The sequence below is a fragment of the Neophocaena asiaeorientalis genome, unplaced genomic scaffold (assembly GCF_003031525.2).
Source record: "Neophocaena asiaeorientalis asiaeorientalis breed wild unplaced genomic scaffold, Neophocaena_asiaeorientalis_V1.1 scaffold134, whole genome shotgun sequence".
Classification (NCBI taxonomy): Eukaryota; Metazoa; Chordata; class Mammalia; order Artiodactyla; family Phocoenidae; genus Neophocaena; species Neophocaena asiaeorientalis.
The window spans coordinates 438,013-450,911 of NW_020185339.1; the positions used below are offsets into that span (position 1 = coordinate 438,013).

Genomic DNA, 12,899 nt, shown 5'->3' on the forward strand with positions numbered 1-12,899 from the left:
CCTTGACCTTGAGGAAATGAAGAAAGAATAGATTAACTGAAGATCCTGCATAGAAGGATCTGCTCCTATAGAAGGCTCACTCTTATTTACTAATTCAATCATATCTCTTTTCATCTGTCTATTCAGTACACTGCAGATTACAGAGACCTATGGACTTTTTTTTTTTTTTTAGTCAGCACAAAAGAAAATAGAATAACCATTTTTTCTGAAGTGACCTGTAAATAGACATGCCTTCTAAATTTAAGGGAAATTCTCTTGGGATTTAAAGCTCATTTTCAAATTCCTGTTTTCTCTAAAATATGCCACAGGAACACACTGATAGCAAAAATCTCTCTCCTACTTGGGAGTTGAGAACCAACTTATTTGTAATCAAATAAATATTATAGAAATATACTCTGATATATTTGTTTTTTGTATCAAGGAAACAAAAAAGGTCTCTAGATACTAGATTGCCTATTTTTAGCAACTACAGTTAAATCACAAAATAGATGCACTACTGATCAAATCTATCACCTTTATGATTTTAGGAAACATTGTCTTAAAAGATGTTGCTTTACACCTTGAATAAAATAAAGACTTACTTGGTAAGATAGAGTAGATCAAGATCATATCTCTCTCAATATTTGTTTTTCATTTCTGAAATAGAAAACGTAGAAAGTTCTGAAAATCAATCTGGATCACAGTGAATTAATATTAAGGGCAACACATAACCCTGACTTCCCCTGCAAGTTGTTATATCACTTGCAAAATACATTTAGCTTACTTCAGGCTCCCCATTTTAATTATGTTTCCAAAAATCAGGACTGTTTTGTGATGGTACTATATAAGTGACCTACTTAAAAATTCCTTTTATCTTCTTTTCTTCTTCCAGATAAATATGCATGCATTCAGTCAACAAGCATTTATGAAGAACCTACTATGTACCAGGGACATTACTCACTTATGAGATATGAAGATGAATAGATAACATGTATAGTTCCTCTTCAGGGCTAGCTTCAGGAGCATACAACCTGTCTTTAGAAGAGTTCCACACTAGGCTTAATACTTGGCAGTTGCCATCTTGAAATTCTTAACTTTTGAACAAGGGACCTCACATTCACATTTTGCGCTGGGCTCTCTAAACTAGGTAATGAGCCCTGTCCCTGTAGTTAAACTCAGAGTCAGTCACACATCCTGACATGTGAACAAATAAATTGTGTGCGTGTTATAATTTTTATGGACACCCAGAAGGAAAATGCCTAAGTTTGCTTTAGGAAATCAGAGAGCACTTCAAAAAGGAGAGTCACTCATTCAACAGTTACTTATTGAGCAACTGCTACTTCTTGGGCACTGTTCTAAGTGCTAGAGAAAGAGTAGTGGATAAAACAAAGCAAACAAAATATCATGAAGGTTACATTCAAGTCAGCAGAGCCAAACAACAACATATAAACAAAATTATTATGTCAGATGGTGGGAAGTGCTATAGAGAAAAAATAAGTCAGGAAGTAGAATAAGGAGTGTTGGGGAATTATGAAGATTGCAGTTTGAAATAGGCTGTACAAAGATGGCCTCATGGAGAAAATGACTTTTGAAAGAAGAACCAAAGGAAATGAGAGGATAAGGGGAAAGAGCACTTCAAGCAAGAGGAAACAGCAAGTAGGAAGGAAGAAAGGGTCTGAGACAAAAGTGACCTGTAAAGCCTTGCTCAGTACTTCACAGTGTAGGTGGCCAATAAATATTAATGATCTTTAATGGGTCAGATTACTCAGGATGCCATCAGTTATAAAACCCTATTGCCAGGAATTCCTTGGCGGTCCAGTAGTTAGGACTCTGCCCTTCCACTGCAGGGGGCACGGGTTTGATCCCTGGTCAGGGAACTAAGATCCCGCAAGCTGCAAGGTGTGGCAAAAAAAAAAAGACACACAAAAAAACTGAACAAACAAAAACCCCCATTGCCCTCTGAGGTTGTCTGACTCTGTACTCTATGGTTTTGATTCCATTAGGCAATCACAAATAAAATCTGTCCAAATTTGTTTGGTAAACAATAGCTGCTAGTTCGGTTAGTCACTGCCACCCACATTTCCTTTCTCCAGGCACCTGAATAAGAGATGTTGGCAGAACAAAAACTTCTTTAAAAGGATTTCAATGAAACAAAATTTTAAGAGAATACAGTGGAAACACTGTTAGCCCTGTTTGTTTAATATTTGCAACATATTTTGTTTGTTTGTTTTTGCGCTACGCGGGCCTCTCACTGCTGTGGCCTCTCCCGTTGCGGAGCACAGGCACCGGACGCGCAGGCTCAGCGGCCATGGCTCACGAGCCCAGCCGTTCCGCGGCATGTGGGATACTCCCGGACCGGGGCACGAACCTGTGTCCCCTGTATCGGCAGGCAGAATCTCAACCACTGCCTCACCAGGGAAGCCCTAATGTTTGCAACATTTTAAAAATATGTGTATGCCTTTATTTTCTCTTTCTGATCTTAGGGGAATAATTCTTCAGGGACATAAGAGCCCCTGGCAAACAGAAAATACAAAAATCTAATGCTTTTACTGCCATGATATAAGGCTACAAAAGAAAAAAAAAAAAAACTTTTTATTTTTTACACTACCTGTTATGTTTCATTATTTAACCTCTTTATTTTTCTTCTCTATTCCTTTTTCTTCTTAAGTCACCCATTAAATGAAAGTGGATAATGGCATATTTCCAGTAAATCTACAAATATTTGTTGAATGATAATGGGTTTTAACACTATATAAATGATAAAACCAGGGAAAGCAGAAGCTATTTCTTGACAAATCAAATTATTTTAAGATTAGCCTTTGCTAATATTCTGAATATTTGAAACAAAGTAAAAGGAAACTTTTTTTTTTACAAGAGCATTTGTAATGTGAAAACAAAGTGTGTAATCATTGTTGAAAATTATTAAAGCTTATTATTAATTGTATTCAAGTATAGTAGACATTCTCCTGAATGTCTGAAAAGATTTATGGAATGAAAAACATGCAGAACTGCTCACTTCTTTAATTAATAGTTCATCCCAATTTCACATTTTATTTCAGGGAAAAAGTATAAAAGATACTGGACCACAGAATATGTTTGTAAGAATCTCTACAGTTTTTTAAATCAGAAAATTGGTTTAATATTTGTGTAAATGTATGTGTATAAATAGTATTTAAATTATTATATGTAGTGGAATTAGAAAGAAGATATATGAAAAAATTCAGTCATTTCATTACAATTTTCTAGGGTATAAACACATTATGAGTAAATCAGATTTTATAACTGATTTTCAGTGTAAGTTGTTTACTATTTATTCATTTATTTGATTTTATTTCACTTGGGAGGAAATGCTAATTTTTTTCTTTTTGAAATGTATTTTATTACTATTGAAACTCCAGAAAACAGAAAGTATTGGGAAAGAGTTAAGCAACAAGATTAGATTTAAGAACAAAACCAGCAATTTTCCTGTTGTATTAAGTATATCACTATCTAGTGTGTCTAAATACCACTGAATAAAAATGGCCAGCATGTCACGGGGCAACAAATTTAAATCAATTGAGATTATTGATGTTTGACTTTCGGGCATAGACATTTTCTTTCAACTCAAACGTGCCTGCACTATTATTGGATATATGAAACTGTGCTTTTAATTAGTAATTCTTACTAAACACAAGAAACAGGTAACCTTGCATCCCATCATACCAATTTATTACACATATTATTATATGATGTTTATCATGTCATATATTCATCCATATTATTAAAAATATTGCCAAAACCATTTTCCCATCTTTCACTTTTGGTCTATTTCAAAGCCAACCAGTCTTTTTTCTATAATATTTCTGATGTCTCTGATCAACCTATAGACACTGTACCAGAAGTAGATTTTTCATCAGAAAATTCAGCTTTTTCAGAAACGTAACCTATCTTTATTTTCTCTAAATTAAAATCTATAAGCCCCAATATTACAACCATAGCTGGGTGGACCTTCTCGTTCCCTAGGCTTCTATAGGGAGATTCATGTGTTACCAACAGGATGAAAACAATAGTCCTCTCATTTTCTGAGCATATGGGTTTCCTTAAGCCCTCTACCACCACCACTCCATAAACTCTTACTGTAGGGTATAGGCTAAGTTTTGCCCAATTCAGTTGGTCCACCCTCTTTGCAAGACGTGCAAGAATGTCTTGCATTATACTTTTGAACATGAGGGTGTTTTCAAGCTATTTGTTCTCAGCCTGAGGCCTCAACCACAGTCCACATATAGGTCAGCTTTGAGTACTGTGATTTAGTGTCCCCATCGTATCACAAGTATACATCAAATAAATTAATTTATTAACAAAAACATGGATGCATCTTTCACTTGTGATCTCATACTCGGAATAAAAGGCAGTATCCTTTACCTCATAAAGTTTCTGAAGACCTTCTGTGCAGGAAAGAGTTAGTGTAGTAGGCCTGAGACGGTCTAGTCTTAGAAAATCCTGCATGTAAGGTGGCCTCTTAGCTTACACCTGGGAACTTGGCTGATAAACAGTTCCCCACACTGATGGGAAACTTCCTTAAATGACAAGAGTGACTCATTGTACTTGTACATGTCAATCCCAATCTCCCAATTCATCACACCACCACCACCACCACCTGCCGCTTTCCCCCCTTGGTGTCCATAAGTTTGTTCTCTACATCTATGTCTCAATTTCTGCCCTGCAAACTAGTTCATCTGTACCATTTTTCTATGTTCCACATATATGTGATAATATATATTTCTGACTTACTTCACTCTGTATGACAGTCTCTAGGTCCATCCATGTCTCTACAAATGACCCAATTTCATTCCATTTTATGGCTGAGTACTATTCCATTGTATATATGTACTACATCTTCTTTACCCATTCATCTGTTGATGGGCATTTAGGTTGCTTCCATGACCTGGGTATTGTAAATAGTGCTGCAGTGAATATAAGGGTGCATGTTTCTCTTTGAATTACGGTTTTCTCTGGGTATATACCCAGTAGTTGGATTGCTGGGTCATATGGTAATTCTATTTAAGTTTTTTAAGGAACCTCCCTACTGTTATCCATAGTGGCTGTATCAATTTACATTCCCACCAACAGTGGAAGAGGGTTCCCTTTTCTCCACACGCTCTCCAGCATTTTTTGTTTGCAGATTTTCTGAGGATGCCCATTCTAACTGGTGTGAGGTGATACCTCATTGTAGTTTTGATTTGCATTTCTCTAATAATTAGTGATGTTGAGCAGCTTTTCATGTATTTCTTGGCCATTTGTATGTTTTCTTTGGAGAAGTGTCTATTTAGGTCTCTGTACATTTTTGGATTGGGTTGTTTGTTTTTTTAATATTGAGCTGCATGAGCTGCTTATATATTTTGGAGATTAATCCTTTGTCCGTCGATTCGTTTGAAAATATTTTCTCCCATTCTGAGGGTTGTCTGTCTTGTTTACAGTTTCCTTTGCTGTGCAAAGGCTTTCAAGTTTCATTAGGTCCCAATTGTTTATTTTTGTTTTTATTTCCATTACTCTACGAGGTGGATCAAAAAAGATCTTGCAGTGATTTATGTCAAAGAGTATTCTTCCTATATTTTCCTCTAAGAATTTTATAGTGTCTGGTCTTACATTTAGGTCTCTAATCCATTTTGAGTTTATTCTTGTCTATGGTGTTAGGGAGTGTTCTAATTTCATTCTTTTCCATGTAGCTGTCCAGTTTTCCCAGCAACACTTACTGAAGAGACTGTCTTTTCTCCACTGTATATCCTTGACTCCTTTGTCATAGATTAGTTGACCATATGTGCGTGGGTCTATCTCTGGGATTTCTATCTTGTTCCATTTATCTATATTTGTGGTTTTGTGCCAGTATCATACTGTCTTGATTACTGTAGCTTTGTAGTATAGTCTGAAGTCAGGGAGTCTGATTCCTCCAGCTCTGCTTTTTTCCCTCAAGACTGCTTTGGCTATTTGGGGTCTTTTGTGTCTCCATACAAATTTTAAGATTTTTTGTTCTAGTTCTGTGAAAAATGCCATTGGTAGTTTGATAGGGATTGCATTGAATCTGTAGATTGCTTTGGGTAGTATAGTCATTTTCACAATATTGCTTCTTCCAATCCAAGAAGATGGTATATCTCTCCATCTGCTTGTATCATCTTTAATTTCTTTCATCAGTGTCTTATAGTTTTCTGCATACAGGTCTTTTGTCTCCCTAAGTAGGTTTATTCCTAGGTATTTAATTCTTTTTGTTGCAATGGTAAATGGGAGTATTTCCTTAATTTCTCTTTCAGATTTTTCATCATTAGTGTGTAGGAATGCAAGAGATTTCTGTGCATTAATTTTGTATCCTGCAACTTTACCAAATTCATTGATTAGCTCTCTAATTAGTTTTCTACTGGGATCTTTAAGATTCTCTATGTATAGTATCATGTCATCTGCAAACAGTGAAAGTTTTACTTCTTCTTTTCCAGTTTGTATTCCTTTTATTTCTTTTTCTTCTCTGATTGCCATGGCTAGGACTTCCAAAACTATTTTGAATAATAGCGGTGAGAGTGGACATCCTTGTCTTGTTCCTGATCTTAAAGGAAATGCTTTCAGATTTTCACTGTTGAGAATGATGTTTGCTGTGGGTTTGTTATATATGGCCTTTATTATGTTGAGGTAGCCTCCCTCTCTGCCCACTTTCTGGAGAGTTTTTATCATAAATGGGTGTTGAATTTTGTCAAAAGGTTTCTCTGCATCTATTGAGATGATCATATGGATTTTATTCTTCAATTTGTTAATATGCTGTATCACATTGATTGATCTGCATATATTGAAGAATCCTTGCATCCCTGGGATAAATCCCACTTGATCATGGTGTATGATCCTTTTAATGTGTTGCTGGATTCTGTTTGCTAGTATTTTGTTGAGGATTTTTGCATCTATATTCATCAGTGATATTGGTCTGTAATTTTCTATTTTTATAGTATCTTTGTCTGGTTTTGGTACCAGGGTGATGGTGGCCTCATTGAATGAGTTTGGGAGTGTTCCCTCCTCTGCAGTTTTTTGTGTGTTTGTTTTGTTTTTTTCTTTTTTTGTGTGGGACGTGGGCCTCTCACTGTTGTGGTCTTCCCATTGCAGAGCACAGGCTCCGGACGCACAGGCTCAGCAGCCATGGCTCATGGGCCCAGCCGCTCCGCGGCATGTGGGATCTTCCCAGACCGGGGCACGAACCCGTGTCCCCTGCATTGGCAGGCCGACTCTCAACCACTGCACCACCAGGGAAGCCCTCTTCTGCACTTTTTAGGAAGAGTTTGAGAAGGATGGGTGTTAGCTCTTCTCTGAATGTTCAATAGAATTCACCTGTGAAGCCATCTTGTCCTGGACTTTTGTTTGTTGGAAGATTTTTAATCACAGTTCAATTTCATTACTTTCGATTGGTCTGTTCAGATTTTCTATTTCTTCCTGGTTCAGTTTTGGTAGGTTATACCTTTCTCGGAATTTGTCCATTTCTTCTAGGTTGTCCATTTTAATGGCATAGAGTTGCTTATAGTAGTCTTTTAGGATGCTTTGTATTTCTGCGGTGTCTGTTGTAACTTCTCCTTTTTCATTTCTAATTTTATTGATTTGAGTCCTCTCCCTCTTTTTCTTGATGAGTCTGGCTAATGTTTTACCAATTTTGTTTATCTTCTCAAAGAGCCAGCCTTCAGGTTTATTGAGATTTGCTATTGTTTTCTTTGTTTCTATTTCATTTATTTCTGCTCTGATCTTTATGATTTATTTCCTTCTGCTAACTTTGGGTTTTGTTTTCTTTTCTCTAGTTCCTTTAGGTGTAAGGTTAGATTGTTTATTTGAGATTTTTCTTGTTTCTTGAGGTAGGCTTGTATAGTTATAAACTTCCCTCTTAGAACTGCTTTTGCTGCATCCCATAGCTTTTGGATCATCGTGTGTTCATTGTCATTCGTCTCTAGGTATTACTTGATTTCCTCTTTGATTTCTTCAGTGATCTCTTGGTTATTTAGTAACGTATTGTTTGTCCTCCACATGTTTGTGTTTTTTAGTTTTTTTCCCTGTAATTCATTTCTAATCTCATAGCGTTGTGGTCAGAAAAGATGCTTGATATGATTTCAATTTTCTTAAATTTACTGAGGCTTGATTTGTGAGCCAAGATGTGGTCTATCCTGGAGAATGTTCTGTGGGCTTGACAAGAAAGTGTATTCTGCTGTTTTTGGATGGAATGTCCTACAAATATCTATTAAATCTATCTGGTCTATTGTGTCATTTAAAGGTTTTGTTTCCTTAGTAATTTTCTGTTTGGATGATGTGCCCATTGGTGTAAGTGAGGTGTTAAAGTCCCCCACTATCATTGTGCTACTGTCGATTTCCTCTTTTATAGCTGTTAGCAGTTGCCTTATGTATTGAGGTGCTCCTATGTTGGGTGCATATATACTTATAATTTTTATGTCTTCTTCTTGGATTGATCCCTTGATCATTATGTAGTGTCCTTCCTTGTCTCTTGTAACATTTTTTATTTTAAAGTCTATTTTATCTGATATGAGTATTGTTACTCCAGCCTTCTTTTGACTTCCATTTGCATGGAATATCTTTTTCCATCCCCTCACTTTCATTCTGTATGTGTCCCTAAGTCTGAAGTGGGTCTCTTGTAGACAGCATATATATGGGTCTTGTTTTTGTATCCATTCAGCGAGCCTGTGTCTTTTGGTTGGAGCATTTAATCCATTCACGTTTAAGGTAATTATCAATATGTATGTTCCTATGACCATTTTCTTAATTGTTTTGGGTTGATTTTTGTAGGTCCTTTTCTTTTCTGTGTTTCCCACTTAGAGAAGTTCCTTTAGCATTTGCTGTAGAGCTGGTTAGGTGGTGCTGACTTCTCTTAGCTTTTGCTTGTCTGTAAAGCTTTTGATTTCTCCATTGAATCTGAATGAGATCCTTCTGGGTAGAGTAATCTTGGTTGTAGGTTCTTCCTTTTCATCAGTTTAAGTACATCATGCCACTCCCTTCTGGCTTGTAGAGTTTCTGCTGAGAAATCAGCTGTTAACCTTATGGGAGTTCCCTTGTATGTTATTTGTCGTTTTTCCCTTGCTGCTTTAAATAATTTTTCTTTGTCTTTAATTTTTGCCAATTTGATTACTATGTGCCTTGGCATGTTTCTCCTTGGGTTTATCCTATATGGGACTCGCTGCAGTTCCTGGGCTTGGGTGGCTATTTCCTTTCCCATGTTAGGGAAGTTTTTGACTGTAATCACTTCAAGTATTTTTTCGGGTCCTTTATCTCTCTCTTCTCCTTCTTGGACCCCTGTAATGCGAATGTTTTTGTATTTAATGTTGTCCCAGAGGTCCCTTAGGCTGTCTTCATTTCTTTTCATTCTTTTTTCTTTATTCGGTTCTGCTTCCTTGAATTCTACCATTCTGTCTTCCAGGTCACTTTTCCATTCTTCTGCTTCAGTTATTCTCCTATTGATTCCTTCTAGTGTATTTTTCATTTCAGTTATTGTATCGTTCATCTCTGTTTGTTTGTTCTTTAATTCTTCTAGGTTCTTTATTGCATCTTCTTGCATCTTCTCAATCTTTGCCTCCATTCTTTTTTCCGAGGTCCTGGATCGTCTTCACTGTCATTATTCTGAATTCTTTTTCTGGAAGGTTGCCTATCTCCACTTCATTTAGTTGTTTTTCTTGGGTTTTATCTTGTTCCTTCATCTGGTACATAGCCCTCTGCTTTTTCCTCTATCTTTTTGTGAATGTGGTTTTTATTCCACAGGCTGCAGGATTGTAGTTCTTGCTTCTGCTGTCTGCCTCTGGTGGATGAGGCTATCTAAGAGGCTTGTGCAAGTTTCCTGATGGGAGGGACTGGTGGTGGTTAGAGTTGGCTGTTGCTCTGGTGGGCAGAGCTCAGTAAAACTTTAATCTGCTTGACTGCTGATGGTTGGGGCTGGGTTCCCTCCCTGTTGGTTGTTTGGCCTGAGGCAACCCAACACTGGAGTCTAACTGGGCTCTTTGGTGGGGCTAATGGTGGACTCTGGGTGGGCTCACGCCAAGGAGTACTTCCCAGAACTTTTGTTGCCAGTGTCCTTGTCCTCAGAGTGAGCACAGCCAACCCCTGCCTCTGCAGGAGACCCTCCAACACTAGCAGGTAGGTCTGGTTCATTCTCCTATGGGGTTACTGCTCCTTCCCCTGGGTCCCGATGCACACACTATATTGTATGTGCCCTCCAAGAGTGGAGTCTCTGTTTCCCCCAGTCCTGTCGAAGTCCTGCAATCAAATCCTGCTAGCTTTCAAAGTCTGATTCTCTAGGAATTCCTCCTCCCGTTGCCAGACCCCCAGGTTAGGAAGCCTGACATGAGGCTTAGAACCTTCACTCCATCGGGTGGACTTCTGTGGTATGTGTTCTCCAGTTTGTGAGACACCCAACCAGCAGTTATGGGATTTGATTTTATTATGATTGCACCCCTCTACCGTCTCACTGTGGCTTCTCCTTTGTCTTTGGATGTGGGATATCTTTTTTGGTGAGTTCCATTGTCTTCCTATCGATGATTGTTCAGCAGTTAGTTGTGATTCCGGTGTTCTTGCAAGAGGGAGAGCACATCCTTCTATTCTGCCATCTTGAACCAATCTCACGGACACTGAACTTCTGATGGATCAGGTGTGTGCCATGTGACTCCACTGGCCTTTCACATGAAAATTTTCTAACACTACCAATAACTTCAAAATAAATTGTGAACAAAACAGTCACAGAATTAAAAAGTTTGTGTTTCAATCTCTAGGATTTGAAAATATACTGAGTTTTAGTGTTTACCTCTGAGTCTACCCTTGTTTGAGCTATAAATCTTGTCTTCTAAGTCCAACCAACTACAGTGGTTGAGCTTCTTTGCCTTCTAGACTCTGAAGACTTAAAATGAAACCAGAAAAATATCTTGGCCTCTGCCTTCAGTTCCTGCCGCTCTGCCCTCATAAGTGCCCCTGAAAACAGTTCTTTTACCTTTGTAGTACTTTTGTCTATTGACCCCCTCCACAGCCTCATTATTCACACATTCCACCTGCCTTCCCCTCTTTTTTTACTTAATTAGATTCATGATTCATAAGTAACTTCTTTACAACCACCCGTATCTCTCCCTTAATCTTAGCAGCCAACTCTATGTTGGCTCTGGTGTAGCTGAAGTTTGCTGCAGAAAATACTGAATATTACTCCTGTGCAGAACACTATAAAATCATGATCAGTGACATTAAATCAGCACTCTGTACTACCTGGCAATGCTAGTGGTTTTCTTCTAAGTTCCCTTTCTCATGGGAAATAAGACTGTTTGTAGAGTATTATGGAGAAGTGAGGAAGTACTCTTTCAGAAACCATAAAAATGATCAAAAATAATGAATATGCAAATACGTGTTCCCTGTTTATGGATTTAGGAAAAGCTCACGTTAATCCTTAGACCAGTATGTTATGACAGAATAAACAGAGTTAAGAATTAAATAACCTGAAGTTGAACTCTGGATCCACTTCATATAGACTCTGGAATCACATAATCACCTGAACCTCAGCAGCTCCTTCCCATCAACTTACCTCAACTGATTTTGACAGCAAGAAAAATATCTTGAAAGCACTCTGTCCCTATTACAAAATGAGGTGCAGAAGGGAATTCATGCTCTAGGATGGAACAGTGAGCTTCTACGTCCTTTCCCTGCTGAATGGGGGCAACCTCACCCTCCCATCAGATCAGTGTATTCACCAACCAAGAAGCTTCACTGATTTTCCATGCCCAGAATTTTCACTGCAATTTCATTACATAGGCAAAACTGATTAAATAATTGACCATATGATTGAACTCAATCTCTAACCTCCCTCTGCTCCCTGGAGGTCAGAACTTTGGCTGATATCTTGTGGCTCAAAGCTCCAACCCTTTAATCACACAATTTATCTTCCTGCAGTGGCCTACATCATCCTAAATTATCTTTTAGTGTAAGATCACTAGGGGCCCACCATGAGTCACCTTAGTAGTATAAACTATCAGGGCCCACTATAAGTAACAAAAAGCTCCTATCATTAAGGAAACCCAAGGGGTTTAGTTTCCCTCTTAGGAAACAGAGACAAAAGCTAATCAAATTCTTAACGGTAACAACAGTTACACAGTTTTTATTACTAACAGATATAACAATAAACAGATGGTATATATTGTATATGAATTTAATACAGACAACATATAATATTTGCTACTATTTTTTTGGCCCACAGTTCATGTAAATCAAAGTGACTTATTTCTCAGCTCCATCCTACATCACTTCTATCACCTCTTGAGGCAGTTTCTTAGATTCAGTATCTCAATTTTTTCATTTGTAAATGGTGAAAATAAAATATCTACCTCATTGCTAAGTATTTGTTACCTATTCTAGTCTCCTGCTCATTTCTGTGCATTTAATGTCACAGACATTGTCTTGTTATATTCATATCCTTTCTAGTGCCTTACACATAGGGAGTCACAAAGGGATGTTCCAGGGATTTTCATGGATTCTGAACCCAAGGATACAACTATTATTTTGTGCTCAGTTACTTCAGTTACCTTCCTTTGGCTCAAAAGAGGGGGAGGATTTAGGAAGTAAGGGGAATTTTATCAGAATTCTTTCTCATATCAAGAAATGGAAAACCCAACTCAAACTGGTTTAGGCAAAATCAAGAATGTAATTGTCAGGGGGCTTCCCTGGTGGCGCAGTGGTTGAGAGTCCGCCTGCCGATGCAGGGGACACGGGTTCGTGCCCCAGTCCGTGGAGGATCCCACATGCCGCAGAGCGGCTGGGCCTGTGAGCCATGGCCGCTGAGCCTGCGCGTCTGGAGCCTGTGCTCCGCAATGGGAGAGGCCACAACAGTGAGAGGCCCGCGTACCGAAATAAACAAAAAAAAAAAAAAAAAAAAAAAAAAAAAATATATTCTCCCT

At 38.0% G+C, this 12,899-nt stretch overlaps 1 protein-coding gene across 1 annotated transcript in view; it reads right to left on the reverse strand.

Annotated features, from left to right (window-relative positions):
* The window catches only part of LRRIQ1 (leucine rich repeats and IQ motif containing 1), a 217,210-nt gene that overhangs the window by 196,918 nt on the left and 7,393 nt on the right, over nucleotides 1-12,899 (reverse strand). The window contains exon 2 of the mRNA XM_024736878.1: nucleotides 582-636. The gene's annotated coding sequence lies outside the window, so the exon portion shown is untranslated. The remainder of the gene's footprint in view (nucleotides 1-581; nucleotides 637-12,899) is intronic.